General features: G+C 55.1%; 1 protein-coding gene across 1 annotated transcript in view; it reads left to right on the plus strand.

The window, feature by feature from the left end:
* The window catches only part of HPCAL1 (hippocalcin like 1), a 112,162-nt gene that overhangs the window by 81,348 nt on the left and 10,765 nt on the right, over positions 1–20,049 (plus strand). The window contains exon 2 of the mRNA XM_038560767.1: positions 4,039–4,124. The gene's annotated coding sequence lies outside the window, so the exon portion shown is untranslated. The remainder of the gene's footprint in view (positions 1–4,038; positions 4,125–20,049) is intronic.

Consider the following 20,049-nt stretch of genomic DNA (forward strand, 5'->3'; position numbering starts at 1 on the left):
ATGTGGGATTTGATCCCAGGACTCCGGGATCATGACCTGAGCCGAAGGCAGACGCTCAACCACTGAGCCACCCAGGAATCCCATAGTGGCTTAGATTCTTATAAGTCTGTTCCTTCTGCTCTTTCAGTCATTGTTGACATGTGAGTTCTTCCTATGTGCCAAGCATTTTGTGCATTAGCCCATTTAGATGTTACAAGAACTTGATGAACTAGGTAGGGCGATTATCATCTCCATTTTACATACCTAGGAACTGAGACAGAGAGAAGTTAAACCATGGGTCAGGGGCCCACAGCCAGGCAGTACTATTGCCTTCTACTATTGCCAATACTACTACTACTGCCAATACTGTTGCCTAATCTACTATTGTAGAGCTAGGGTTGGAGCCCCGGCAGTCTGGCCACACAGCCCTCTGTGCTGTCCTTCTCTCTGCTCTCCTGAGGCCTTGCTTTGTGCTCGGAGCTGGGAGAGTACAAGAACGGGTCAGACCTACTCTGACCTGTGCAGGTCACTCTCTGGAGGCCCCCAAACCTAAGAGAAGGAGCTGTCTTATGTCTAACATGAGCAAGGGGCTGGGGAAGTTGGGGTGTCAGAAAGGGCCCCATGGAGCAAGCGATGTGTGAAGCAGGCTTTGAAGGAGGGTCCTGTGCAGGGGTGCATGAGGCTGAGGTGTGAGTGTGCCCCCTCCCGGGCTTCTGTCTCTCACATCTCTCTCCCAAGGGCTCGGCCAAAGGGCCTCACAGACAACATTACCCTGGATGCTTATGCGCTCTCCCCGCCCTCAGGAGTTCGGAGCAGTGGGATTGTGTCCACTATGTCTATTGGAATCACCCAGGCCTCGGCAGTCAGCTCTTCTGGAGAGGAAGAAGCAGACCATTTGCAAGACAATTGCTAGACAGAAATCAGGAGCAACCAGACATAACTCAACATAATTATTTCTGCATAATGACTTCTGCTACTTGATTCAGTCTTGAGCAATGACTGTAATCTTTATCTGTCACAGGAAAGCTGGTGGCCGGGAAGCCCCTGTGGCTTAGCGATAGAACCAGAAGGAAATTTGCAATTTGAGTTAATGGAGTGTTCCCGAGCAGCCAGGGAGCCAGAGCCTTCAAGGCCTCTGCAATGATGGACCTCCTTCTGCTAGGAAGCCTGATGTCGGAGCTCATCCCCGAGGGGGGATGCAGCCCACGGGCTTTGTCCAAGAGGGGGAAACAGAATGGCAGAGATGACAGGGCATGCCCAAGTCACAGGGCCACTCAGCAGCAGACACACACCCAGAACCAGAGCTTCTCCTCCTCTGCTCTACTGCCACCCAGTACTTTCCCCGGAAGAGCTGATGTGTGTCTCAGTGAGACAGGAAGGGCTGTGGCCTCCCCAGAAGGTGTCTGTGTGGACTAGCAGTATTCTCACCTGGCACTCCTGACACTGAGCTGGTCACTGAGCATGTTGATTGTTGAGGACTGCCCCCAGGAGGCTGGAAATGGTAGGGCCTTAGAGCAGATAGCCGGCTCACCTGCACCCGAGCGAGGTCCGGTGGCACTAGTCACGCAGTGTGGCGTGTCTGGGAGGGCAGGGTCCTGCTGATAGGGCTGAGGGCTGGGGGAGCACCTGCTCTGGCTCCAGAGCCCCCCTGGCCCGAGGGGGTGCTTGCTCACTGCGTTCCCACCGTCTCCTATAAGCTCCTGTAACTAATGGAAAGAACAAGAATAGGTTTAGGAGTTGGCATTTTTGGCATCCCTCTTAGCCACGTGTGACCATGGCAGGTGTCCCCAAGTATGTTTGCTCCTCTGGGAACTGGGCGTCAGAATAGGCCCTCTGTGCCAGGACCATGAAAAAGGTAGGATGATAACATTGTGCCCTGACACAAAACTTCCTGTACATTCTGCTGCTGGCTGCTACTGGGTTTGGCAAAGGCAACCCCGGGGACGACCCTTGACCCTATCTGGGCCTGATTTCCCCGAAAAAGCAGGGCTTACAGAGCTGCGGGATGGCTTAGCCAAGATCATTGACTTGAAAGTGCCTAAAAAAAATACAGGATGAGGGGAGCACGGAGCACTTTTAGGGCAGTAAAATGTCTTTCTGTGATACTGTAATGGTGGATACACATCATCATACCCTTGTCCAGACCCACAGAAGGTACGCCGCCAAGAGTGAACCATGTGAACTATGGATTTGGGGTGATAATGTGTGTGAGCATAGGTTCATCAACTGTGGTAAATGTGCCCTGGTCTCTAGTGGGGTGAGTTGATAATGGGGAAGGCTGGGCATGAGGGGGCAGGGGGGCAGGAGCTCTGTGCTTTCTGCCCAAGTTTGCTGTGAACATTAAACTGCTCTAAAAAGAAAGTCTATTTTTTAACATATACATTATATGATGAAATAAAATGTATACATAAAATATTTTATATATACACATATATATATGTGTGTGTGTATATGTACGTGTGTGTGTTTGTGTGTGTGTGTGGTGCTGTCTAAAAGTGCAGTGACCTTCCAGTGAGAATTTCTGGTGGGAAGATGTATGGCTTTTCTACTCGAGGTCTTAGATCCCAGCAGTGAGTCTAAATAATGTAGTTGGCTTATAAGTTCTATATTGGTGGAAAAGGACAGAATTTTCTAGTAATGTCCATGTGATGCATCTGGGGGCCTTCATTGGTCAAACATCGATTACTTATCGAGTGCCACTTGCGTACCTGCGGCACAGAGGCAGAGACGGTGCTGCCCCGCCGTCCTGGAGCTCAGAGGCCACTGGAGGAGATGCAGCACCTCGTTTTGCAGGAACAAAGGAGCGAGGGGAGCCCTGCTGGCATTTGCACCCTACCCTACAGAAAATCACCCTGTCAGATTTTTCTGGGTCAAATGAGCCACTCCAGCGAGTGGGTATAAATCATGATCATTGCAGGAGATCACCATGTGTTATAATAAAAGAGCTGGGACATACGTTTAGGAGGAAGAGTGGGCTCTCAGGTGAAGAGACCTGACAGGGGCCTGGGGGGTTGAGAAGGACCCAGCCAGAGGGGAAGGTGGGTAACCCTTCCGAGGTGTGAGAGCCCACACCGGCACTGTCCAGGCTCCATTCTGGCTCTGTCACTTGGAAGATGCATGCCCTTGAGCAAGTAGTTAGCTTCTCTAAGCCTCAGTCTCCACATGTGGCAAATGGGGTTCATCATTATGCCTGCCTCATAGGGCTGTTGGGAGGATTGAATTGGATAGTGACGTAAATGTATAGGAAGCTTTTGGGGGGCACCCGGCGGTGTAGGGACGGTGACCATGAGACTATTATAATTACACACCACATACACGGTACAGCTCGTTCACAGAAGGGAGTGAAAGAGGCGGTCAGCCATCCATCAAGCATGCAGGCAGGGTGTGTGGAATGTGCGGAGCTGGCGGTGATGGTTGAAGATGGGGAAGGGGAGTGGTCGGGGCACCCGGGATGCCCACTGTGTGTGGGTTTCTCTTCTCATAGTGACCATGTGACTCTGTGAGCCGCTGCCTAGAGGTCGGTGATGCCTTCTGACCGTTTTTGCATGCAGGGCTGGGAACTTGGCTGGGGGAGCTCCCATGAGCCCGCCCTGGGCTGGGTTGTGGTGTGCACAATCCCCTGGGCCCTTACAGTGACCCTGTGGGGTCACTGTCACCAGCAGCCTGGTGACAGGCCACAGTGACTCAGTGATGCTGCCAGTGCTCAGGCTCTGGGTGTGAAGACCACAGAGGCCATGGGCTCCCGGCCAGGCCTGGCTTTTGCTCCGGCTCGTGATGGCTGGTGACCTCACACGGGGTGGCCAGGGTCTCCCTGGGAGATGTCCCCTATTGGTACTGTGGTAAGCTTTCCTTCCTCCCACTGCAGGGGGTACATGTGCTCATGGCCCCTGCCCTCGATGGCTGGCCGGGGGCCCAGGAGCCAGGGCTCTCCTGTACTTATTGTGGGGCTTGCAAAAGCCGTAGTCCCCACCGATAGGCACACAGAAGACACCAGAAAGGCAGTGAGCTCTGGTCCCAGAGAGTCCACATCCTAGGTGACCTGTTGTTTCTCTCTTCCAGAGCATGGTCTAGCAGCCCAGACAGGGACGTGGAACCAGCCCCCAGAGCTTCTGGTCCCAACTGTCTCCACCTCCACTCGGCCTTGGGTAAGTCGCTGTGGGAGGCCACCTGGGCCTGGAAGCAGGTGAGGGCCAGAGGGTGGGGGTGGGGTAGGGGACCTGGCTGTGGCTGGTGAGGATTTCACGCAGCTCAGTGGGAAAAGCAGGGAAATCCGGGAGTCGAGGGCCAGCCTACCCAGCACACCCAAGAGGTATCAGGAAACTGAGACTCTGGGATGTAAAGCACCCACCAACGTCCTGTGATCCTCTCGGTTCTCGGTTCTCTGTTCCCTGTTCTGGCCTGAAGCTGGCCAGGCCTTCCTGTAGGTCATTTGTCCTTGGGTGCTTTGATTTGGGAATTAGAACTTTCCTGAAAGCTCCTATCTCCCACCCCCGTAGAGGCAAAAGAGCTGTCTTCCCAGGGCCCCGGGGCTGAACCTCCCCCCACACCTCTTGCTCCCCTCTCCTTTCCTCCCTCTTCCCCCAACCATCCCCCATGGCCTCACTAAGCTTGGGTTCAAACACCCCCCCACACACCTCTCTGGCCGCACCCCTGTCCTCCCAGACTTTTCTCTGGCCTCTCCACTTGTCCAGCCTGTCTACTTTGCTTCCCTTCCTGCCTCCCAAGCAGACTGGCCATGGGACCCGCTTCCTCGCTCACAACCTCAGGCCCCTCCTGCCTTCCCTGACAAGGCCTGGCCCCCAAACCTGGAACCAGCTGCTGTCGTCTCAGACAAGGGTTCAAGTCCACAGTAATTAGCATGATCCACAAGCCCTTGGTCTGGACCCACCACCCTCCTGACCCCGTCTCAAGCCCCACTGCCGGCTTTGGGTTCCAGGGAGGCTGTAGTGACAGCAATGTGCCTATGATGTTCGAATGCGCCGTCCATCCCCCAGGCCTTTGCTCCCCAGTGGCCTCTGCTCAGAACACTTTCCTCTTTCTTAGCCTGGCCCATTCCTGGCCATCCCATCCAGCCAAGCTCAGGGGGTTTCATCCTTTCTCAAAGCCTTCCTGACCCTGGGGCTGAGCCCAGTGCCTGTCCTCTGTCCCCGAGAGGCACTCCGTAGGGCTCCCTTGCCAGCAGATGGCTCTCCCACCAGGAAGTGCTGGCTGCGCACTGAACAAGCGCTCCTGGGGGCCCAGGACCTGGCTGCCTCTGCTGTGCGGCTGTTCCTCTTGCTGAGTTCAGTGCTGGGTTCTGTTCCCAAGTGAGGAAGTAGGTGGTGGTGGGAGAAAACCTCTGACCTCGGGTTTGTGCACACAGGATCCCGCTGGGCCCACTTCACAGCCTCCCCGTCTCGCCTGTAAGAGGGTCAGTCACACCTCCATCTTGGGGTGGTTGCAAGAGCTGAGGTGTGGGGAGGCCTCAGCTGCCCGATGGCCCTTCCTCTTCCTCCTCCTGCCCAATTTCTGGTAATCATCACAGTGGCTGTCATTAGTCATTGGCTCTGCCCTGCTTGGCCGGCCCACCCCAGAACTGCGAGCCCTGTTTGAGGCCGGGAGTGTGGGTCCTGTTGCCCACGACAGGAGGGAGCAGTGTGGGGTGGGGGCGCTTGGGGCTCAGCCCTGTGGGGCCAGGCCCAGCCCTGGAGAGCCCACCTCCGAGCCCTCACAGGAAGTCTGGGCGTTTCTAGGCCTTCGAGGCACATAATTCTCACCTTCCCACCCAGGAATCACCTTTAGGGCTCAGCTGTGGGGCTAAGATTTGGACCCAAAACCTACTGAAGTGTCACCACCTTAATTACCACCTTAATAAATGATCTTAAGGTTCCTGGGTGCCCAGCATAATAGCCCTCAGGGAGTCTGAAGGGGCTTGAAGGGTCTGAGGGGGTCAGAGTGGTTTGGGGGGTCTGAGGGGTTTGGGGAGGGGTCTGAGGGGGTCTTAGAGGCCTGAGGGGTCTCAGGGAGTCTCAGGGACCTGAGGGGTCTCAGGGGTTTAGAGGGGGTCTTGGTTCTGACAGGTTCTGAAGAACCTGAGGGGGTCTCTCGGGTCTTGGGGGGGTCTGAGGGGGTTTGAGGGGCCTGTGGGGTCTGAGGGAGTCTCAGGAGTCTGGAGGTTCTGAGGGGTCTGAGGGGGCAGCAGGCGAGGAGGGCAGGTGCCGAGCTGCTGATTCCACGATCCCGCCAGCAGATGCAGGAGTCGGCAGGTGGGTCAGACCATCAGACCCCCAGCGGCAGCCCCCAAAGAGAATTGCTTTCAGGCCAGGCCCGGGCACTGTGGCACTCCTCCCTGCTGCCCGTCCCCCCAGGAAGTCTCCCTCACATGTAGGACCCACCCCCCCTTCATGTGGTTGTTGGGGGTGTGCCCTCTGCCTCGCCCTGCCATCTCTCGTGTGACCTGTTCACCTTTGTGAAAGTCCCCCCCCTCGGGTTGGGACACGAGCCTCAGGCAGGGCCTCTGCCTCGGGATAGTGGAGCGGGGAGGCCGCTGCTTTCACCAGGTCCATCTGCTTCCACCCGCCCCGTGGGGGCTGGGAATGGCAGAGAATCGGCTGTGTCGCGTGGACATCGCGGGCAGGCACACCTCGGCCCACACCATAGTTTCGGTTCCAGACCGCAGCAATAAAGCGAGTCGATGTATGCCCGGTTTCCCAGCACGTGTGTGCTATACTGTTTTTTTTTTTTTTTATTGGTGTTCAATTTACTAACATACAGAATAACCCCCAGTGCCCGTCGGGGCGAGTGTCCCCAGGACAGGAGAGCCCCGTCCCGGAGACGCAGGAGCTGCACCGACCTTCCCCGGGCGGAAAGGGGCTCGTGGGGAGTTGGAGCAGGACCCAGAAGGGCGAGGATGCCCTCGGGCTCCCGGGGACACTAACAGACACCTGCTCGCCCAGGAGAGTGCGCCGAGCTCCCTAAGGGCTGCAGCGCGCACCGCGGGACCCAGCGGGACCCGGAGCAGCTCGGAGGGGTTCGGGCGGCGGCTCCGCGGAGGGGGCTGCACGGCCCCGGGAGCAGCTCGGAGGGGCTCGGGCAGAGGAAGAGGCTCCGTGCGGAGGGGGCTGCGCGGTTCCAGGAGCAGCTCGGAGGGGCTCGGGCGGCAGCTCCGCGGAGGGGGCTGCGCGGCCCGGGAGCGCGAATCCACCAGTGCTATACTGTTAAGTGTGAAATAGCATCACGTCTAAAAAAACAACGTAGGTGCCTTATTTTAAAAATATTCTGTTGTGGGCAGCCTGGGTGGCTCAGTGGTTGAGCGCCGCCTTCAGCCCAGGGCGTGACCCTGGAGACCCGGGATCGAGTCCCACTCGGGCTCCCTGCACGGAGCCTGCTTCTCCCTCTGCCTGTGTCTCTGGTTCTGTGTGTGTGTGTGTGTCTCATGAATAAATAAATAAAATCTTTAAAAAAAAACAAAACAAAACTCCGTGGCTAAAAGAGGCTGATCACCATCCGAGCTTCCAGCGAGTCGTAATCGCTGATCAGAGATCACTGCCACAAATATGATCGTAATGAAGCAGTTTGAAATCTTGCAAGAATTACCAAAATGTGACACAGAGACACGAGGTGAACAAATGCTCTTGGGAAATGCCACCGATAGACTTAATTGATGCCGGGTTGCCACAAACCTTCAGCGTGTGAAAAATGGGTTATCCAGGAGGTGCAAGAAAGCAAAGCACAACCGAGGTATACCTGTACAGGTATCCCAGCTGAGGCTCGGGGGTTGGCACAGGTACACTGGGTTGGGGTTGGCAGGGATGCTCCTGGCCAGGTCAGGTCTTGCGGAGGCTAGGAGCCAGATGTCAGGATGCTGGAGCAGACACAGGGGCCCAGATGGGGTAGAGGAGTGCTGGGGGGAGAGAGACACTGAACTCAACAAAACATAGAGAAAAAAAATCAAGTAGGACAGGAGGATAAAGAATACGTGTTGGGGTTTGGGCTTGGACATGGTCCGAGGGAAGTCCTTGGCGGGAAGCGTGTTGGAAAAGACCTGAGGATTGTAAGGGAGCAGTTTGATATCTGGGGAACAGCCGGTGCAAAGGGCCTGTGGCAGAAATGCACCCAAGTCATTAAGGAGCAGCGAGATTAGCGTCGCATTGTGGGGATGGGCAAGTGCAGGATAGGAGTCGGGCCAGGCAGGTGGGAGCAGGTGTAGGTCAGACACGAGGGGCCGGACACTTGCAGCACTGACCCAATGAGGAATCGGGGTGATAAGCAGCATCTCAGTGCTTCCAACATGGGGCCAGAGAATGGACCTCCTCGTCCTTTACATAGTGACCCCCTCCTCAAAAATTTCATAATTGTTGCCCGCAGAGATCTATGTAGCCACAATTCTGCTGGAAGATGTTCTGGGACCAGGGGCACGGAGCTTTGGGGTCCTGCAGAGCTGGACAGGAAAGCATGATGCCGGGTTAGCCTCTCCTCTGGGCGCTGGGCTTGCAGCCCATTGAAGTGTCGCTGGCGTGCAGGTCCCGGGTGGGTCTCAGAGAGCCGTCCTCAGGCCCTTGTGAGGCGGCCGCAAAGCAGAAAGGGCTACGGTTCTGAGGCAGGACATTGGAAGGGGGAAATCCTTCCTGTGTTGTAAGGGGAGGGTTATTTTTATAGTGACTTGCGATGACTTTGCAATATAGCTTCCTGTGGGCGTCCCCTTTGGGCCTCAGCCACAGGGGCGGATCCTGCACGGCAGGCCTTGTGGGCAGATGCCTGCACAGTGTGCACCTGTGTGCGCGCGTGCACACACACACACACACACACACACTGTGGGCATGCATGACTTGGCTTGACATTCTCAGCCACTGGGGAATTGGTGGAGGGACTGCCAGCACCGGGCAAGGGAATCACTGCCCCTCAGCACCCCGGGGCGGAGGTTTCTGTGTTGTGTTGGGAAGATGAAAGGTGGAAATAAAAAGAAGGGTGTCTTAGCTTCCAAGTCCGCCCTTGCTCGGCAACGAAAGAGCAGGACACATCGAACAAATGAATGAATGATTGAAGACCCCAAGATCTCGTTGCTTCCTGGCTCCCTCCAGGCTGGCAGTCCGCGTCCACGCAGGCCCTCCCGCTCCATGATGCAGGCCTCTCAGGCCCTCCTGCACTGATCTTCTCACTTCCCAAAGCCCAGATTGCCGGGTCAACCCGGATTGCATGTTTTCTGTGCTGTGGACCCCTTGACTATATTCTTGGACCCGTCAGGCCGTATGTGCACATTTGTAGCTGAGAAGTCTGGGAACATAGTCAGCAAAGGTTTGCTCTGGCGCCTGCGCCTGGGATCTCCGGGGGGTCTCTGGGAGACTGGCTCTTTCTCTGAAGTTCTAGACTCTCTGGGTCGGAAAGTCTCGGATGGGAAATCCGGAGACCTAGAGTCCCAGGAAGATGGGCTCCATGGGGCCAGCCCTGCTGAGGTGCTGGGGGTCCTCAGCGCCCCCTCCCTTGGCTCCCTCGCTCCCTGACTTCCTTCTTCTTACCAAGGGCCACGCACTGGGGCCACCCTGGGTACCAGGCGCTGTGCTCACTGGCTACAGGCGTATTCCCAGCCGCGCTCTGCGTGAGTGCACCTCAGCTCCGCGTCCTTGGGGAAGGGCTCAGGAAAGGACATGGGCCTCCACCTGAAAGCCAGAATCTGGGGTCCCTCCTGGAGCCCTGCCCCTCCTTCCACCCAGGCCCAGAGCTCCCACAGCCAAGAAAGAACTCGTGCCTTGCCTCCCCGGTAGACCGTAAGCTGCCCGCGAGCACCCTGTCCTGGTACTCGCAGCACCTGGCACCGCGTCTCTCACTCGCTCCTGGCTCTCTCTGCACAATCTCTGGCTTCTGATGTTGGGATTTAAAGAGGAAGAATGGCAAAGGGCCGCTTTTATGAGCCGCACGCGCTCCTGATTCTAAACACTGCCCCCGTCACGGCAGGCCAAGGCTGGGTCAGGAAGGGTGGCTGGCCCGTCACCGTTCGAGCGCCTTCGTGTTTTAGCCGGGCTGATGCCATTTATGTAGAGAAGGACCTACCGTTTTTGTTTCTTCCCAAAGACATTAAACATTAATCAAATAGCATATGATATGCTTCACTGGAAGTTTCCTTCCAAGTTTAAAAAAAAAAAAATGAAAAAAATTTCTGGATTAGTGAGCTGAGCCATAAGTAAGCGGCACCAAACCGGCCTTTGGCGGCGGCTGGCCCCCCGGGAGCTCTGCTGCGGGCAGCACCCCCTTGGGTGGACTTTCCTGCGGACAGAGCCACTTGTCGGCGCCCACAGAGCCCCCGGGGCCCACATGTGTCTTGAAAACGTGGAAATCTAACATCTATGATGACATTTCTTAACGACAGTTTCTATCCGAGATGTCTTAGAAGGTGGCGAGAACTCCTTCATTTGGGGCACGTGAATTCAAAATTTGGGAGCCGTTCGTTTGGGGCCCATGAAAAGTGAATTCTGGTGTCACTCAAGCGGGAACCTGGCAGGAATTAGCTTTCCAACATCTACTAGGGAGGGAGCTAAGCCGATGGATCTGCCAACCAAGATCCTGGGGAGAAGGACATACATTCCAGCCAAGCGAGTGGACTTGCCAGGTCCTATAGAAGCTTCCACGGGGCTCAAACGTGCCTCGGGGCCATGTAGTCCAAAGTCATCATCCACAGACGAAGAAAGCAGTGCTTCGAGGCACAGGGCCTCCCAGGCCTCTGATCTGAGGTTGGGAATGACAGCTGTGCTCATAGCAACTAACTTCTCTCCTTGCTACACGTGCCCACTCATCTACCTCGCAGAGCTGTCGGGTCCAGCCCTTGCCCGTTACCTGAGGAAGAACTCAGAGACACTTTTTTGGTATTTTTTGACTCGAACATGACAAATGTGAGCTACCCTTTGACTAATTAGTCTGAATTCCTAGGATTTGATGGTATTTTTTCTTCTGTCCCCTAGCTGCCCCTCCTCCCCATTCCCTACATTTGTTCATCTAACCATTTGTCCCATACTGTCCTATACCGTTCAGTACCATTACATGCTGGGCCAGTCGTTGCTCATGAAGGTGCCTCAAGAGGTAACAGCCCCAGGCCTGGGAGGTAGGGCCCAGGTGCTTGCTGGTGGTTCTCCCTGCACCCCCAGGATAAAGTCGCAAGGCTGGCCCTGCCCAGCTCTCGGCCACGTGCCCTGAGCCAGCCTTTCTCCAGCTGCAATGTGCTATTTCACGCTCTCACCCACACCTCTTCGAACACTGTGGGCTCCTCCTCGGACGCCGCCTTCAACCCTTCCCCATTGGGAGAATGTCTCCCCAGATGGCAGCTCCGAGGCCTGTCCCCCACCTGCCGCGGCATATGCTCCGGCCTGCTCTTCATGTTGGGCCCACAGCGGCTCCCTTTTTACAGCCTCGGGTCCTGGTGCGTAACGATTCTGTGCAAGTTCAGCGAGGGTCAGATGGCCATGGAGTGAATGAGTGAATGGTGAACGTGGCCCATCCTATTTTCTTTTCTTTTTAATTGTGTTTTTAAAAATTTTTATGTATTTATTTATTTGAGAGAGAGAGATACCGAGAGAGCACAGGCTTGGGGAGGGACAGAGGGAGAGGGAGAAGCAGAGTCCCCACTGGGCAGGGAGCCCCACACGGGGCTCGATCCCAGGACCCCAGGATCATGACCTGAGCCAAAGGCAGACACATAACCGACTGAGCCACCCAGGTGCCCCTACTATTTTCTCTAAGCTAAGAACATTCCCAGGAGTGAAATCCCACTGATTGTTGGAAAGGCCCTCGTCCTGGCAACAGCCTCCACCCGTGCCCACCCAGGCCTGGGTTCTCTTCCACTGGGAGCCAGTGAACAGACTGAGGCATTTGGACAGTCAGTAGTGGGGTACCACACCCAGTATGGACGGAGGGGGGGGGCATGTTGTGTGTGCTGTGTGCATTCATGATTATATATATGCGGGGTGTGTGTTGTGTGTATGTGTATATGTGTGTGTGGTGTATGTGCTGTGTGGCGTGGTGTGGTATGTGGTGTGGTTCGCGTGGTGTGCATGCATCAAAGATATGATCAGTGTGTGGGGGGGTGCCTGCGGTATGGCAGGGTGTGGTGTGTGCGTGTGTGTGTGTGTGTGTGTGTGTGTGTGTGTGGTATCTGGTGAGGGGCGTGTGCTGTGTGCGACCTGTGTGTGCACACCCCGTCCTCACAGATCGGAGCAGCTCAGCCTTCTCGGAATGCTGGGTTTTGCTCTGGGCGAGTTCCAGACCTGTGCCTCAGTATCTGCAAAGCTCCCTGACCCTCAGGACATTTGTCTTGTGAAGAAACAGGCCCCTCCGTGTACCTGCTTAAACGGGCCCAAACCACGGAGAAGCCACAGACTCCCCAGGAGACGTCTTGCCCTTAGAGAAGGGCCCATCCGCTCCCTGAGGGGCTCCCCCTGCCTCTCTCTCCCCCGGGGTGGGGTGGTTCACAGGGCCCCGAGGCCAGCTAGGGCAGAGAGCCCACCGGTCCTCAGGCGGCTTTGCCAGACTTGCACCTCGGGCAGCACGAGCTGGTTGGAGGCTCTGCTGTGCCATCAGAGGACGTCCCCTTCTTCTGTCCTTTCCCCTCACTTTCTCTGAAGAACAGGAATTAGATTTCACTGACCCTCACCCGCACTGGATGTGTCTGTGCCTCTGGGATCCCAGGTTTTCATGCTTGGTGCTGGTCATGCGGGCAAGAAGTGTCTGCGAGAAATGCAGGCGACCCACGAGCTCCAAGCTCTGGCCAGCCTCAGCCTCAGCCTCAGCCTCCAACCTCAGCCTCAGCCTCCAGCCTCAGCCTCAGCCTCAGCCTCCAGCCTCAGTCTCAGCCTCAGCCTCAGCCTCAGCCTCTAGCCTCAGTCTCAGCCTCCAGCCTCAGTCTCAGCCTCAGCCTCAGCCTCCAGCCTGGCTCTTCTCAGTACTGCAATTAAACTCATTAAGTGCCTCACACATTTCTTGTTTCCTAAAAGCTGTGACGTAACCTCCAGATATTTGTGTGATGCTTTAAATTGGTCAGTCCCTTTACGCCCATCGTTTCCCTTTATCCTCACGGCTACATGGTGACACCAGCAGGCATGGGCTGTTCTTCCCATTTACAGTTCAGGAAACTGAGGCCCAGAGAAGTTAGGAGACAGCCAAGACTGTAAGGCCAGTTAGGGGAGCCTGGGAAGGGTTGGCTGTGCTCTTTGCACCTGCTGCCCTGTGTGGCCCCTTATGTGCAGCTGCCACCCGAGCAGGCATTCTGGTCCCATGACAGAAGAGCAAGCAGACGCTTGATCTGAGGTCCCTGAGGCTGGGAACCCCCGCACCCCAGGGTCTGGCCCAGTGCACCCTCTGCCCCCAAAGAGCTGCACCCCTGGCCAAGGTGTGTAAGCGCAGCCTACTAGGGTGCGTTTCCCTCCTGCAGGGGTGGAAGGACTGGGGTTCACATCCTGGCCGGGAGTGTCAGCGTAGAATCGCAGACTCGCTCTGCCACAGGCCACATGGGTCTGTCGCACGCAGGCTTGGTCACTGCTGGAGACCTTCTGCAGCTGGACACGAGGAACCTGGGGGATGTGTGGGGGCTGGTGTCTCAAATCCCCACGCGTGAGAAGCTCAGCTGAGCGGGGTGGGGACCCCTCCACCAGCTCCGTGCCCCCAGGCCTGGCTGAAGCGGGGTCAGATCTATGGAGGGGATGGTCAGGGGGCTTCTGAAATCTCAGACCAGCTCGGGCCTTCAGCCTGCTAGGGCAGCTTCCGTTGAAAGAGCAGTTAGCCCTGCTGGGCTCCGATCCCTGTAAGGGGCATTTTGGGGGGTTCGCTCGATCGTGTGGACGATCGAATAGTCATAGTCTCTGAGTCCTCGGCTGCTTGTCTCATCCTGAGCGCCTCATGGGGCTTGGGTATTCACTGGGGATGGTGAGGGGCGCTGCAAGCCTTGCCTGCCGGCGCTCTCCCGGCTCCCCCCCCACACACACACCCTGTCCTCAGGGCTGCCCTGTTCTACAGTCCTGCTCACCAAGCACGTCGCTGTGTGGCCTCGGCTGGGCTCTCTCCCGGCCTCTGCGCCCTGGCACACGCTGTTCCCTTCGTCCGCCCACCTGGAGAGCCCCTGGAGGCCTGGCTCAGACCTTGCCTATCAGACCTCCCAGCCGATGCTTGGGGACAGGCTGGCTCTGCTCCCGCCCTGCACTCCGGGTCCCCCCTAAGTCAGCCTCATTGCACACGTTGCCCCCAGGGCTCATGGAGGGTAGGGGGCCAGAGGGGCTTCGGGCACTGAGAAGGGTCTTTGTTGTTCATCCAGGTGATCCCACACCTGGCACAGAAGGGAGATTCAGAGACTTCACTCCCACCCCAGCCTGGCAGTGGGGCTCTGCCCCCGGGAGCCTCAAACTCTGGATCTCACATACGGATGGTCGTATGTGGTGGTTTGGGTGTTAAGAAAAATCCCATGGTCTTGTTTTGGATCCTGCCTAGAGTTCTTTTCCTGTTGTGTTAACAGATTCTACAAGGAGAAGATCATTCTCCTGAGCATTTCCTCTTTCTCTCTCCTCCTCCTTTTCTCCCCAGAGGCTCATTTATGTCTATTCCACTAACCTATCTTCCTCCACTGGGCAAGCAGCTCGAAGAGCTCCTTCCCTGGAGACTCAAGTAGCAGTGATGTTGTTCTGGGTGAAAGATCCCAGCTGGAGGGGGCGGAGAGGACCCTGGCCAGGCCACGTAGCTGGGGGCGTGTTCATGGGGCCGGGAGGAGATGGCACCGGTTTGGTGAATGGACGCCCGGGTCTGACCTGCCCCAGGCAGGCCCTCTCCTCTGCTATGGCTGCTCTCGTGCCAGTAAATGGAGCTTTTCTTTCTTTTCTTTTCTTTTTTTTAAGATTTTATTTATTCATTAATGAGAGAGAGAAAGAGAGAGAGGCAGAGACACAGGCAGAAGGAGAAGCAGGCTCCATGCAGGAGTCCCGATGTGGGACTCGATCCCGGGTCTCTAGGATCACACCCCGGGCCGAAGGCGGTACAAAGCCGGTGCAAAGCCGCTGAGCCACCCGGGCTGCCCTAAATGGAGCTTTTCAAAATAGCCAAGTCTGAATTACAGAACATTCCTTCTTGGAGCTTCAAAGCTGAGCAAGAGAGCGCTTTGCCATCCTGAGCCATGATGTTCCTTCCTGTATCCCTAATACTGGAGAAGTCACAAAATGTTAGAGCAAGAGGGTCCTGGAAGAAACGCATTCACTCATTCATCCACTCGTCCATCCAGGCCCAGTGCTAGGCCCCTGGAGCAGACAACCATTGCTTCAGATATATTAACCGAGCACTCATTGTGTGCCAGGCCTCGTTCTGGGCAATGTGGGGATACAGTGGTGAACAAAAGGAGGCAGGGTCAATAATTGTGTCGGTACAGTGCCAGGTAGTAGGAAATGCTATGACCAGGGGGCAGGGGGAGGGACTAGGGTGTGAGGGCTGATGCTATTTGAGATGAGTTCCTTGGATGAGGCAACCCCCAAGAGGATTCCAACAAAGATATAAACGTTGAGGGAATGTACCTTGAGACCAGGCAGAGGGAACAGCAGATGCAAAGGCCCTGAGGCTAGAACATGCTGTGGCATGAATGAGGCATTCTCTTTCCTCAATAAGCTGAGGCTTATTGAGGAAAGAGAGGGGGGAGAAAACACAAGTAAAAAATGTTACAAAAGTTGAGATCATGATAGAAATAGGTAAAAAAAAAAAAAAAAGTGGCATTAGATGCGGAGGAGAGCAATTGCTGGGGGCTGGGATGTACATCCTGAATAGATTGCATGTGAATTGGGCTTTGGTGGTTGAGTAGAAGTTTGCTGGACAGCTGAGGCGAGCAGCCGTATGGATGAGCCTGTGTTTTCAGAGGCACGAGGTGTATGGGGAGAGGCACGCACAGTTCCTCTTCCTGTTGTATTAGCTTCTGCGAGGGAAAGAACATTCTCTTGGGGGTTTTCTCTCCTTTTCTCCACCTTTTCCTTTCACCCAGGCTCATGTAGAGCATTTCAACCTCTGCTAAGTAGGAAGGAAGGGTCTAGGCGGGAAGGGGAGTTCTAGGTCTTGGCCAGCTTCCTCCCCTCCCTCCCTCCTTCTCTCCCTCCCTTCTTTTATGTATTATTTTTTTAAGCTTTGGGGAGCCCTGAGGATTTAAGCTGCTGGGATGGGTACAGAAGTCAAGAGGGTTTTCAGTTAGATTTCTCAACCAGAGGTCACTGGCCTGGAGCCCATCTGGCTGATAAAACTGGATGCAGCAGGTATTCAGGAAGCCGCCTGAAAACAGGCTCCTGGAAGTCAGTGGGCTGAATTTGGATCTGGGCGCACCCTATAACTGTCACTGACCTCCTGCCTCTTGGCCCAGATCTTGCTCGGGGTGGCGGGGGGTGGGGGGCTTCAGCTGTCCTCCCTCAGGGGACACTTTTTGCCACTCCTGACCGTCCACCGTACACCTTAGGGACCTGCACCATCATTGCAGCCGGCCTCCAGGAAAGTTCTTGAAGCTGCTGAAAATAGAAACTGGGAAATTGGGAAATGCAAATGCCGTGATCCTTCATTCATGGGCACCTCCCCCCGCAGGGCTGCCGTTAGCCAGGAGGGCCTGAAAACAGAGTGCTAATGAGCTTCCAGAGTCCGTGTTGGTGGCCCCAGATCCAGTGTCCCAAGGATCTACCCAGGGCTGAGCAGTCAGTAGAAATAGAGTACGGGCCACATTCATATGTAATTTTAACTTTTCTAGTAGCCACAAGAAGAAAGTTAAAAAAAAAAAAAAGAGAGAGAGAGAGAGAGAGAGATTAATGTTACCCACATGATCCACTTCCCTCACGATATCTCAAACGGTGTCACTTATCATTCCCCATGTAAGCAGGATAGGAAAATTACCATGAGATATTTTACATTATTTTTATGTACTAAGCTGTCGAAAGCCAGCATGTATTTTTACTCGTAGGGCACATACATGAAGTCAGATGGGCCACATTTTACGAGCTCCATGGCCACGTGGGGCTGGTGATTATGTATTGGACAAATCTGGTTTATGGACAGAGAAACTGAGGCACCTGTGGGGTGGAGGAGGCGTGGCGGGGCTGGGAAGCCTGGTATCTGCGCCCCTATTGTCCGCCCCAAGCATGCGGCTCCCTCTGGGGGGGCCCTGGCCTCGTCCCAGACCCCATGGCATGGGACTGGCCCCTCCTCAAAGCAGCTGCACTAGAAGCCAAGGCTGCATGCCGCTTGCCTCTCACCCACTTACTTGCAGAAAATTCTCAGCATTTGCCCATTTGTTAATGGGTCACCAGGAGAAAGAACCGTGGGTCTTGTGACGCATGAGGAACAGCCCTAAAGGCCTGTTTCCCTCTTGTCCTTCCAGCCTCTACTCTGCTGTCCTACCCCGGGCAGGATAAGTGCTCGTCTCAGGAGAGCCCTCTGGTTCCCTGAAGGTCAGATTCCCCAGGGATGCGCCTCCAGCCTCATCCTGAGCTTTGGCCTTTATCTAAGGACTTGGTTCCTTCCATCTTTTCCATCACTTTCACTCCAAGTGTTTGGAAGTCGGCTTGGCCTGGTGAGCTCTGGAGATCGAACCTGATGGAAGCATTTTAAAGCAATGGATGAAATGTCGACCCACGCCAGCAGCCGGTGTGGAGCGGTGATTAATGACACATTCAAGTATTGGGTTCCCAGGAGCCTCACCGAGTGGTTGGGAGAATTACGCCATTAAACAAGCTTTAATTTGCAGGCAATACCTACTTCGGGTTAAATATTTTCATAAGGCTCCCCAGCTACACGTCCGCACTTTTTTTCCTTCTTTACAATTTAGCACATTAAGAACAAATAACCGAGTAACCAAGAGCCAGAGAGATGGATGGATGTAAGCGCTACATTAACTCTCTCCCCATTCTTTCATTACTGGGAATTAAAATGTTATCTTTGACATGCTCAGAAGGCTGTTGCCTGTCTCATCCAAGCCCTGCGTGGTCACGAGGCTTTTCAAGCCAAGTGAGAGGTGGCTCTGATCCTGAATTGATCGCCCTTCCTGGCACGCCCCATTCTTCACTCCATCCATCAGTGGAGATGAAAGCAAGATTTTCTGGTCTACAGATGAAGGATGAGCCCTGACCACCAGGGCTGGGGGTGGGGGGTGCATTTCTGCTGAGAAACGGGGTGGTTGCTTTGTTTTTGCAGAAAGGCTGGCTTTTTATCATCCATCTTCCCAGCCAGCCAGTCGTCAATAACGGCTCCTTGACTTAATTAGTAAAGATAGGGGTCACCGTGCATGTAGCGTCCCACCATCCTGGGTCCCTGCGAGGCTGCGTGCTTTGGGCCGAGAGCCTCCAGGAGAGAGATAAAATGAGGCTCTTTGTATTAACTATTTCATCTGAGTCTTTGGTAAGCACATGTGAGCTGGCTCAGTTAGGGACTGGCAGTGTACATGGGGCTTTATTTCATATTCATGGGCTCCGCTTCATGATGGGGTAGATACCAGCTGGGAGCACCATAGTGGCCTCATCACTGCGCACTGACCTGGGCAATGAAGGGGGCCACAGGGAAGGTCACAGACCAGCATGTGTCCCCCCTGGAAACCTCACTTGTCACTAAGACAAGATAACTTGTCTCTAAGATGGAGATAATGTTGCACCCTCCTACCCTGGCCAAGCATGGCCCCCACCTTCCCAGTGCCTGGAACCTGCCTAGAGGTGGCCTTTGAGGGTTGACCTCCATGGCTTTTTGGTTTGGGTTTTGGGCTTGTTGTTGTTGTTTTGGTAGGCTCCGTTCCCAGCGTGGAGCCCACTGTGGGGCTTGAGCTCACAACCTTGTGATCAAGACCTGAGCTGAGGTCAAGAGTTGGACTTTTAGCCGACTGAGCCACCCAGCTGCCTCAACCTCCAGTGCCTTTTAAAGTCCTCCTTGGGACAGCCCGGGTGGCTCAGCAGTTTGGCGCCGCCTTTAGTCCAGGGGGTGATCCTGGAGACCCAGGATCGAGTCCCACATCGGGCTCCCTGCATGGAGCCTGCTTCTCCCTCTGCCTGTGTCTCTGCCTCTCTCTCTCTCTCTGTCTCTCATGAGTAAATAAATAAAATCTTAAAAAAATAAAAATAAAAAAAATAAAGTCCTTGTTGTTCAGCTTTGATTCCTCATGCTGTCTTCCTAGGCAAACTACCTACACACCCCACGGGAATGAGGAATCACTCATTCCTCCCTGGAGCACCCCCCACCATGAGTCACTGTTTTGTGCCCCATTCATAGGCACCTGTGTCATAAGCAGCCCAGAGCACTGAGAACCAGGAGGTGCGTCCCTGGGCATTCAGATGACCCAGTGGGACTAGAGTAGACTGCACACCCACTATGCACCCAGCCTGGCGCCAGGCCCTGAGAACATGCTGAGGGCAAGGATGGCTTGCACTCCTGGGCTTGGGCTTTGCAGGAGCAGACCACTGGCAGGGGGACACATGTGGGCAAGCATTCCCATGGTTAAATGACTCAGGACACGGTACAGGACGTGGTGAGGCACACAGATTTGCACACCACATGTTTCCAAGTTTCTTCCAGGGAACGCTGTACCACCGTCCTGGACTCCTTTGACGTCATCACCTCTTGTATGAGATGCTCCCCCACCTCAAATGCAGATGCAGGAATCTTCAGCCTGGGGCCTCCAGACCCAGGGATCTTAGGCTATCAGCCCAGGAAGGAACACAGGAGGCGACATTCTCAGTCTCGTGTATCACCTTCCAGGGACACACCACGTGGAAAGGAGTTGGGAAAGTGTGAAGCAGCTTCCCGGGCACACCCTCTGCCTGCTGTGACCTTCTAGCTTCAGGTTGACCTCGCTTGTCCCTCTTCCCAACCTGGTACTTTCCTTTCCATAAACATTTGCCATCTTGGGCAGAGGAGGCGTGAGGAGTTTGGCATTTCTATGGAATCTGGAAGAACCTAGGACACAGATATCAGTAGTTCTGAGGCTACTGATACATCATTCTGAGCTGTGATTTGGTCGCAGTCAGGTGAGTGGATTCTAAGGGGACCGGTCCTGAACTTCACAGAAGGCCGCTTGTCTCCATGGTGAAAAGGGCAGGACGCTAACCAGGCAAAGGATGTGCCGTTAAG

This window comes from Canis lupus, chromosome 17 (genome assembly GCF_011100685.1).
Source record: "Canis lupus familiaris isolate Mischka breed German Shepherd chromosome 17, alternate assembly UU_Cfam_GSD_1.0, whole genome shotgun sequence".
Lineage (NCBI taxonomy): Eukaryota > Metazoa > Chordata > Mammalia > Carnivora > Canidae > Canis > Canis lupus.